Source organism: Falco rusticolus, chromosome 1, assembly GCF_015220075.1.
Source record: "Falco rusticolus isolate bFalRus1 chromosome 1, bFalRus1.pri, whole genome shotgun sequence".
Lineage (NCBI taxonomy): Eukaryota > Metazoa > Chordata > Aves > Falconiformes > Falconidae > Falco > Falco rusticolus.
The window spans coordinates 69,083,763-69,094,702 of record NC_051187.1 but is presented as its reverse complement, the minus strand read 5'-3'; the positions used below and the strand labels follow the sequence as shown (position 1 = coordinate 69,094,702).

At 40.4% G+C, this 10,940-nt stretch overlaps 1 long non-coding RNA gene across 1 annotated transcript; it reads right to left on the bottom strand.

Moving 5' to 3' along the window:
• Nucleotides 1-246: 246 nt before the first annotated feature.
• Nucleotides 247-10,677, bottom strand: LOC119146099. Its single transcript, XR_005103640.1, has 3 exons — nt 7,176-10,677; nt 5,912-6,058; nt 247-4,481 (listed from the first exon to the last, which is right to left on the bottom strand). It is a non-coding gene; the product is annotated as an uncharacterized LOC119146099 (long non-coding RNA).
• Between the last annotated feature and the right edge of the window lie 263 nt (nt 10,678-10,940).

The window sequence follows — 10,940 nt, the reverse complement described above, 5'->3', positions numbered from 1 at the left end:
ACAAGCAGCAGAACTTCTTATAATGATACACCCTTCTTCTCTTACCATGTCTATAAGTACATGAGAATAGTTCCTTCTGCTTTTGTTTGCTCTGACAACTTCAAATAAAGCAAATACAGGTGCCTCCAAACTTTATTGTTCTATCTTTTATGCCGATTTTTACTATTGGATATCATCGTGGTGTTGTGCTTTGTGCATGAATGCTGAAGGTGAACAGCAAGTAAATGAAAGTAACAAGCCAAAAGCTAAAAGTGCATTTTTATTGCTTTCAAAAATATTATCACTCTTCCTTTCTGTTTTACTCTTGTGCCAGGGGGAGAGGGCAGATTATACTCTGAATTAGACTTGTGAAATTTCTGAATTTGCCAAGAACCTATTGTTATGGTTCTGAAATGATACAGGAAGAACCAGTGACCTGAAACATTGCAGCCAAGGTTGGTGAGGCTGCGAGCACACCCACCATTGTGCAGATGTACTTTGGGCTGTGTAGATACTTGGTTTAACTTGCCGGATGCAAGGCAGGAGCCTGCGATCAGATACATCCAGAAACTTGTACTAGAGGTGTGAACCACGACAAGTCCAGTTCCTTTTGCAAAGTTCTTGCAAGATAAATAAGCAAAAATATTATGGTACAGATAATATGCTGGTACAGAAGGAGAGAAAATGGACTTATGGAGCCCGAGGCTGCCTGCAGTTTTATTTGGCTGCTTTCCTTGATTTTCATTCCAGGCAGCCAGTACAGAAGAGGCAATACTGTGATACACAGAAAATAAGTTTACCTTTTATAAAATAGCCTTTGTTCGATAAGACCACATCAGTTTAGACCAGCAGAGAATTTTACCTATTTCTTCTCACTGATGCCATTATCAGTCCTCCAGAGCACTGTGTTATTACTTTTTTTCAATATAGAGCACTGATTGCTCTTGAAATGCTGCTGCAGTTTGTCAAAGCAATGAGGTCGGTTCTCATTTATGGAAAGACTTCTTTCTACAACTACAGTAGAGCAGAGGAAGCTTTCAGAAAGCAATAACTGGAGCTCAGCACCTTTAATGTGCCTGTAATTTTTTAAGGTAAGTATACATTACTGTGAGCAACTTTTATAGCCAAGCCATCAGACAAAACATTGCATGTAAACACACTAAAGCCTTTAAGGAGAAGGGAATAAATGAAAACTATGATGGTTACAGGCTTTTTGATAGTCTATCCTTAAGAAAATTCCCCTTTGTGACAGCTGTATTCCTACTGATACTCTGCACCAGGCAGACTACTTTTGTCTATTAATCAGACGTACATGTGCTAACAATACTGAGTCCTTTGATAGCAAAGCAAAAATCAATGAAGCTGAAGTCAGGGATAGTTTGATTTCTATCAGAGTCTCAGCATGGTGTAAGATGAGTTTTCTTCTACTGATCAGCACATCTGAGTCTGAAATACTGGTGGGTTTTGTAAGGAGAGGATTTATTGTTTTAATAATCATACTAGGTATTTAGTTTTCCTATGTCTCCAGGCTAATTTCAGAGAAAACAATGATGAGATAGGAGAGATGTGGCTGCCCAATCCTGCAGGCAGATGTGATTAGGTTTATACTTGTTTTTCAAGTGGTATATTGTGTTATTAAATTTGCTAAACACCCTTGAGAACAGGAGACAGGGCAAAAAGGCTTGTAAAACCACTCACATGCTTGAAAGTGGCATTGTCAAAATTTCGAACCATTGAACTCCCTGAAAATGATAAAATGTTATTGGAAAATTATCTTAACAATTCTACCGACCTTCAGATAATATAAAGGACCATCTTCCTACTGTAGTAGCAGCTTATATCACTTAGGGATATGTCCCCGGCATGGTAAACCAAACCACCAGACTTCTCATGCATTTCAAGCATTCTTGATGGTTAGAGGTGGGACCTGAGGTAGCGATCACAACATGAATAGTCCCTATTAAATTCAAGCTCTGTGTGTGTGTTCATTTATTGGAAAGCCTGAAATCGCTTGATGTTTTTTATCTGGGTTCTTTCTCTTCTTTCTGAGCAATAACGCCACCAACTAATTATATCTGAAGAGAGATCCCTTGAGAGAAGGCTGACATCTGTGTCACACGCTGACTGCTCTATTAGAGTCTACTGTTCTATGCAGTCAGTGTCTGATCAGGTTTCATGTGCCTCGAAAGCCAGACAACCTGCAATAGGATACTCCTAGGCAGTGAAAGCACATTAAATATTTAAACACAGAATTTGACATCATCCATTAGGTCTATTAAAGAATCTCACTTCTTGCTGCCAAAACTAACCACACAGCTTACCAACTGTATGACTTTTAAAATTACTGACTTTCTGCTTCTTATGCCCTCCATGAATGTTTCCATGCTAGTTTCCAATGTTTCCACAATACTGCCAGCAATCTCTATGCAGGTTTCTAATGCTATTCTCACTGAAGATAATGGCACTTAAATTAGTTTTGTACTGTATAGGAGAAGGGAAGTAATAATTTATAGCAGAGACATAAATGAACAATTTTTTATGAAGGAAATAAATTCTTAATTTGTCAGAAAAATCTGAATTCATCATGCAAAATATTTTATTGTAAGACCTCTTTGGTCTAGTATCAAATCACTGAGAACCCCAGAAGGGAGGCAAGTGGTGCCTTGCCAATTCTTGGAATGAACTCCTGGAAAAAACTAAAAATAAAAATTAAATAACTTCCCTGTGGCCACACATTGACTGCAAAGGCAAAGCTGAACATTACAGCCAGGTTTTGTGACTGTCAGTGCTGTCCTTAGATTGGTAAGGATGTTGTCTATCTCTGGAAAATGCCACAGTGTTTTTCCTCAAAACACTCAGCATTGCTCTAGTTCTGCTCCATCTGGAATCAGTTAATATTAAGCCTATACTCCATACATAAAATAACGGTACCATATTGGAATTGTATTTTACTTTCCCAGAAATATTGGCAACATTCTTACAATAATAAAAGCCCACTGCATTGTGGATTTCTTTTCCCCTTAAAATATTTAGGGTTTATTTCTAGATAAATTTCTTTGGTGCTTCTTGGGTCACCAGTTCTTTCTGTGGCTTTCATCAGAAAGAAAACTTTGTTCCTGTTTTGTCTGATTTCATAATCTCATAGCCACCTTTGTTGATTCAAGAAAAAAGATTACTTTATGCTCATCCCATTGTCTGTTTTTTCTAAATTTTTTGCAGGGCTCTGGAAAAGCAACTTTGGAAAAGAAACCTACTCATTGTTCTTTAATTTTAGTATCGCCTCTAAATTAATGTCCTGAGAAACTGTTCCGCTTCAGAAATTATTCAACTTTCTTCATTCTGTTACTATTTAGACCACTATCACTGTATGGTTTCAACAGGAGAGTAGTTAAAGTAAGAAAGCAGAGCTAAATACCAGAATATTATCATTTTTGATGGATCTGCAGTACTTGGCTGATGTGACACTGTGATAACTTTAAACATTGATGCTGAAGTTAAAAAATGCTGCTTTCAGGTTATGTTGACGTAGAACATTTGTATACAAAATGATGTTATATCAGTAAGTGTGGTATTACACAATAATAGCAAAAATGTTGAGAAATTATATTTAGGAAAAAAGAAACAATGAGTCGTTTGTTTTTTTAAGGGGAGAAAAACTAATATGTTGTGGTTTTTTTTTTAAAGCATTTGTCTGAAGAAACCTAGCTTGATTTCTTTCAAAGAGGTGGGCAGTGTTGCTCGTATGTTAATCATGGTTCTAACTTCATGGTAGCTTCTAACTTAAAGGTAACTTCAGCTGGCAATGTAACGTCTAAGCAAGTGTAGGAGGAGAGAGACATGACAGGAGGATATGAAAGTGATGACAGAAGGTATAATCTTTGGCCAGGAACAATAACCTACTGCTTCATCTACATGGTCTGACTGCAGGAACCACTTTGGGCTGAGGTCTGATGTGACTGCCAGCATATCCCGGAGGAAGCAAAGTGTATCTACTGCTTAGCATAGTCCCCAAGGGACACTTACCTGCTGTGGGGTGGACCTTGCCAGCTTCTCTTCAGTTTTTCTTGAGAGGGCTGCAGCATCATCTGTCATCAGAGAGCTTTGACACTGGATGTGTGCAGCTGAGTAGTCTTAGAGTAAAAAGAGCTCCAGCTGCCCACAGGACTCAACAGGGATGGTGGCTACCAACTCCTGTGAGCAACCTGGAATTCAGTGTGCTCTTGGGCTTGCTCTAAAATGTACCATGGGTGACAGTGCACAAGTCTTTTTGGTACGCTGTTCTCTCTGCTCTATAGAGTAACTTCTGTGAGAGCAGGAGTCCTTCTGTACAAACCAGTTTGGGGGTTTGCCTCCATGTCTATGCTTCCAGTTGAAATCAACTCCAGTCTTTGCCTCATCATTTGGTAAACTGCTTTTTCATTTTTTTTTCTTCCAGCTAATGCAGACTTGACTGGTTTTCCTTCCCAAAATGAAGATGTCTGTGGTTTCTCACATACACAAAGCTGTGGGCAATGAACAGAAAGAAATATAGCACTGACGTATTTATTCAGGGCAAAAAAAAAGATCCTTCAATTATACAAAATCTACCACTGACATCAGATACTTAAAAAATAGGTCAAGTTTCTGAAGCTGTCATTTTCAAAGTTAAGAAGAACTTCCCGGACACAGGTTAAGGATAAGGTAGTAAGGTCAAGGGGGGACAGAGAAATATCTTTTGTCAATTTAGTCATCACAAGGAAATAACTTAACCAGGTTCCTTACTTCTTCAGTTCATCTCTGCTTTCTTTACCTTGGCCCTTTGCAGCTTTCTCACTTGCATCTCCAACTCCATTCTCCTGTCTGCAAACCCCCAGCCTTCCCCATCTGGCTCTCCTTTTCACTTCAGCCTGACTCAGTGCTTGCCACATACCTAAGGAATCAGCACAATGCCTAACCTGCTCCTCACTCTCTACACCGCTCCAGAGATGCTGTCTCCTGCTTACCTGTTATCTTTTTTACATTCTTGGCTGGTGCAATGCACCTCTAGGAAACAGATCTTTATCTCTTGATACTGGAACTGGAGTGTCACTTTATTGGCAAAATGTAAGTCTTATTAAAAGCTTTTGATGTGATTCAAAGTTACATGAAATGTAAGAGATATCATAATAGCTGATCCCACTTTTACTACTCCAAGACTGAACTGTACAGTATATTTTGTATCATCCTGTCTTCCCTCAATTGTAAACCATTATTCACATAAGTAATTCTGTCTCAGTTGCATTGCTGTGCATCATAATAGAGATTTTCTTCTTTTCGTGGTTTTTTCCTATTTGGTTTTGCCTAAACTTTTCCAGACTTAAAGATTTGCTCTGTGTTTGCTTCTCTGAGTAATTTGGCTTTAGCTTCTCTTTGCTTTTGAAGTTCTTCTGCTAGTGCCCTGCTTCATGATCTGAACAAAAATGACCTTTGAGGAGGCAAACAATCTTGCAGTCTTTGCTTAGTAAAGAACTGATTGAAAAGCGGTATCCCATTTCCTCTGAAAATGTCTGGGTTTTTTTCCCTTGCTAAGCTTTTGCCAAAAGAAGTGGAACATTTCTTACATTTCTAGCACTTTCCAGTTTCTCAATGTGTCTGTGCTGTTTGCCACCGCTTGCATTGAATCTGAAGTACCCGCCACCGCTGCGGGATTTCATATCACACACTAAAGAGAACCAGCAAATACAGTAACAGCTTCAAATACACTCTAACAGTGGAAAAGCACAGAAGGAAATAATTACCACTTTATTTGTGTTATTAGGCTGGACTGACACAACCCCTTTCAGCACACCATCTGTCTTTGGTTAAAATGGAAAGGTTTCTTATGAAATGATGCATTTGCAAGGGGTTCACAGCTGCATAGCCAACCAAATTTTTTAGCATCTGTTCGGTCCAAAGAGATCTGGACTTAATGTACCTTTGAAAGAATATTCTTGAAATGGTGCTTTACTTCAGGTAGTCCTCTTCTGATGTGTCAGTGGTTAATAGCACCGTCAGTGGTGAGCCACGTACTTTGTTGCTTGGAAAGGTCAGGAAGGAGGCTAATGTGAGCCTGGCCAGCTGCCTGGAAAAAAATGACCTATTAAAGCAAGGCCAGAATGGACTGTGCATTATTTTTTTGTGCTTTTGTTGTTCTAAATTTACTAATGGGGTTATCAAATGGGACTGTGGAAGGAACACTCAGTGGAGTGAGCGGGTTCGTGTGACCTGAGAAGGCCTGCTGTCCAACTGTCTCTAGGCTTTTTACCTTTCGGGTCCATTCCAGGTTTTCAAATCTATACCATGTAAGAGACTGACATTTTTATAGCTGTAAGAAGACTATGACTATGCACAGAGAGAGCATTATGTGGTCACCGACATTGCTTAGTCATGGGTCTTGCTTCGCCACCAGGCAATGATAAACAGTAGTAACAATCATAGCATACATTCAGTCAGTAATGAATGCGTTTCAGACCACAACAGTTTTGTTCTTGTCAGTTTTCCACTGTGTTTGTTAACTGAAGAGAATGATGAGTTTACTCTTACTTGAGCATTCACCTTAAATGTGTTTGTGTTCAGTAATCTCTTAGTATGAAGCACAAGAAATGACTGGGTGCCAAAAAAAGGACTAAATATTTATATAGCAGTCCAGAAAGGTCATGGCATTGTGCAAAGGGATAATCATGCACAATGCCATGACAGTTGATAGTCTTATTTAAAAGGCAAACAAAATGGCTATCTCCAGATATGATTTATATGTCTGTGCAACTAGACCATGCATGCATAGTCATTCCAGAACTAGGACATAACAAAGTTGCTGCTGCTGCTGTGCCATACATTTACACATAAACAATTAATCCAGCAGGTCCAGTGCATGTTCAAATTGACAGGTATGCATAGATCAATATTATGGACATGCATAGTAGCACCAGCACATCCGGGTCTGGGTCTCCTGCTAGCCCAAAAGGCCTGGCTACTCTCACTGCAGGTTTTAAACCAGTCAGTGAGACCCACTCTGATGTGAAGATACTGTAGGTGCAGGCAGCCAGCTGTCTTTGGCATCATGTTGGTGGGAGCAGCAGCCAAACCACCTCAGCCCCATGGGACTGAACCTAGCTTGCCATGGAAGATGGGCCAAGCTGTGTGGGACAGCAGTGGAGTAAGACGGTCATGTTTCTCAGTAGGGGAAGTAGTTCTCCTACCCAGCAAAAGCCTCAGCAGCAGCAGAAGCAGCCAGCCTGTGTCTCCCAAGCTCTTCATACCCTGGCTGTGTCTCTGTTCTTCCCTTTTCTTCTTATTTCCAGGAGATGTGTCAGGGACAGCTTGGTGTTGGACCATCATCCTTGGGGCAGCACAATTAAAATTGTGTTATGATGTTAAGAAGCTGTAAGTTGGCTGGTACATTACATTCTTCTGCCATAGAGGTCTGGTATTTCGTCTGATGCAGAGAAGTTGGGAAAGGGCTCATTCTCGCAAGGCATGATCAGCTTGATGTATGTGAGCAGTTCTGTTAAAACCAGCAGACCTACTTGGAGAGCACAGATAGGTACATGCAGTAGGATTTACAGAATCTGAGATTGCCTTTTAAACAGCTATTTAGTTTAAAGATTAGATACCCAGTTTCTTTGTCAGAAGGGTTTCCCTCATCTTCAGATAAAGGAGGTAGAAGTTCCTGTTAGCTCTTGTTCTGCAGCTGCAAGTCTTAGGTCAGTTTTTCGTCCAAGTCCTCCTGCAAGAATAGTTCCAGATGTGAAGATCGGGATGTGGCTGCCATGCTCTGGGGTTATCTGAGTCTCTCACTCCCACAGCTTCAGGTGCTCTCCCTAACAGCTTGAAAGCTCTGGTATCGCTGGCCTTCAAGCAGTCTGTCTGATGGGATTGCTCTGCAGCCATGGCTATAGATATGGGCCCATAAACAGCTTGCCTGTGCAATCTGGAATGTCAGCTAGTAGACTAGTTCCCTGACAGTAATACAAGGACAATTTGGTGTAATGGGTCCGTTCCCACCAGATACGTTGGGCCCCACAAACCACGTTGTCCAGTGATGTGTTCTGTCAGAATTCCCACATTTCTAGCAAACTGCCTCCCTCGAGCCCTGAGTTATGACTGAAGACACTAGATGCCATTTCATGCAGAAGTGTGATCATCTAGAAAGTAAAAGATCTAAATAAATAACTCAAAACCAGTTCAGTTCCTCAAAAGTGAAGATATAGTGATGAGTAGTATTTTGGCATTCGCTATTGCTCATTCTGATGAGAGTCAGTGGACTGCACTACTTGACTTAAATGGGCATTAAGAGGGGCCATTAAAATTTGACTGTCCTTAATCAAATTACCCTATCACATATAAACCAGCCTTCCCACACATTAATTTTCTTAGTGTGTTTTTCTGGTGTATGTTTCTATTTTTCTTTTCCCTTGTTCTTTGACAAGGAAAGGAGAATTATCGGATTATTTGAACAATTTCTGCCAGCTTCCCCAAGGTAATGCATTCACCATCACCCCAGCAATTAGTGGTGATATAAACACAGGTGGCTAAAACCCGTTCTACCACTGTGTGCTGTTGTATTGCCTGAGTTATTCTTGAATTTTGATATGCTGCATAGCAGAACTAGAGGGCAAATCATCTTGGATCTTGTGTGTCCATTTGCTGGCAGTATGTTTTCTAAAGAATACACAACATATTAGCCATCCTTCTCCATTTAAATAATGAAATTTTGTTCTAGAATTCTGAAAACAAGGTCAGGCAAGGACTTTTTTTAACGGAGAAACAACATCTGTTTCTTGTGTATTACCATCTTTTATATAGGAAATGTGATTACTTCCTCTGTTCCATTTGATGATGCTAGTGTTGTTTTACGTTGCTAGTTACATTTTTCTTTCTAATTTGAGCATTTTTGTTATCCAGCTGGTGTTCAAAAATCAAGCCTTACTTTCCAGATGTCATAGTAGAGAAAAGGTTCAACTTCAAGGATAAAGTTAGTAAAAATATATGAATGATGTTAGGGTTCTTGTGGGGAAAAACAACGATGAGCACAGGAGAGGTGATAAGTTCATTAAACTAGCAGAGAGAAAAACCCAGAGCAGGTCACAAAGCATCAAGGATAGCTCTGAAATCATCGCTCTAAGTAGCAAAGGAAAGATGAGAGGTAGTTAAAAGTGGATTTTTGAAGGAGAAAACAAACTGTGACAGCCCTGTTACAACAACATTTTCATGCTTCAGCCTGTGTTTTATGACTTGCTTCAAGTGAGATGGACAGAACTGGCTAAGACTGAATAAGCAAAGGATGCTTCTTACTTCAGCACATATCAGATATGGCCCCGACAACAGTTTGACAGGGTAGGTGTTCAGATCAAAATCAAACAGGTGGTACAGTAAGAACAAGGATATCTATAAAGCTATTTGTGAATTTGAGATGTAATGTAGAAGATGTAGTAACAAATGCTTTTTATATGGAGACAGATGAGTGTTTAAAAATGGGCCTAAGATTTGACAGCTTTGGCTGGGAGAGAAGTAATGAGATGGGAAGACATAATGTGTACGATATACAGTGCCTTTTTACAGTGCATCTTGTGACCCTGCTCTTTAGGTCTCCTCATTACTAAACCCTTCACCTAGCCCTGACCAGACATCTGGAAGCCATTCATGAAGAGCTAAGCTGTGGATTAACATTCCTGGTGTACATAGGAGGATGATTTCAAGACTCCACAAGGCAAACAAAGTTGAAAGGAAGAAAGAGTTCTTATTTAAGCAATGTTAGGTGTGGTATGTTTGTTCACCAAAGCCTGGAGTATGTTTTTATGCACCCAAGCAACAGGACTAGGAATATTGTCCTTGTTCCCTCTCAGGAAACATGTCATCCCAGCCTGAATCCCCTGCCTGGTGGGGAAATAACTTCTTCCCAACTAGTGAGCCCCATCTTGTAATTTCTTACTTTACACTATACTCACTAACTAGGAAGTTACTCTTTTCATAGCAGTAATCTTAAACAGGAATTTGTCACTCCTGAGACGTTCATAGCAGAGCTGGAAACAAAGGATCCTCTGTGCTTGACAGAAGCATTTTTCACCTATCATAATTTAAAGTACTGGTAACACATTTCTGCTAAGATTCAGTGCTCCCCATGCTACAGAAACACCACCCCCATGTCTCTGCTAAGGCCTGTTGCATGAAAGGATTGGGAAGCTGGCAAGGACTTTGCTTCCCTGAGTAGCAGGGAAAATGCAGGAAAGGACAGTGATTCCTCCACCCTGCCATGTCTAGTGTTAGGGGGAGAGAGAGCTACGTGGCACTGTGAATCAAGTGTGTGAGCCTGGAGAGCCCTGGAGAGTGGGATCCAAAGGGATGAACTGGACAAAGCTTTGCTCTTTTGGTTTTGGTGTCAGTGTCCCCCCCTCCTGCCATGAATGAAGGTTAGAACTCTAACAACAAAGCACCAGGACAAAATGAATAATCATGATGACACTGAAAGCTGTTAAGCATCTCTAGCCACTCTCTGAAGGAACCAAAGGTACGCTATACGACACTGATAAAAGAGGTAGTTCATGATAAGACTGAGACTGGTGCTTGAGGCCACTTGCAACAGAAAGTGCGTTCCTCAAATTAAAAAAGCTTGATACACTCTGTCTGACCTTAGTCTGCCATCAGTCACAGACACTTTTGCAATATAACACACTGTTGGTGACAGTTTGAAAAATTAAAGAATGATTGAAGATCCACCTTCAATCCAAATATAGGCATCTGGAAATAAGTACGCCACAGCACACGGACCAGGGCTTAGCACTGAAATTGCACCAGGTGTTGCATAGTATGCAGTATATGGCATGCACTAATCTGCATTGTTAATTAACTATCTCTTGTTTGCCCTTGTGGCACAGAAGTTCATGTGAAATCCCAAAGTCCAGTTTTTGGGCTCTTCTCAGTGAACACCTCCCACCCCAGCTGCATCGTCATTTCAGATGTTCCCT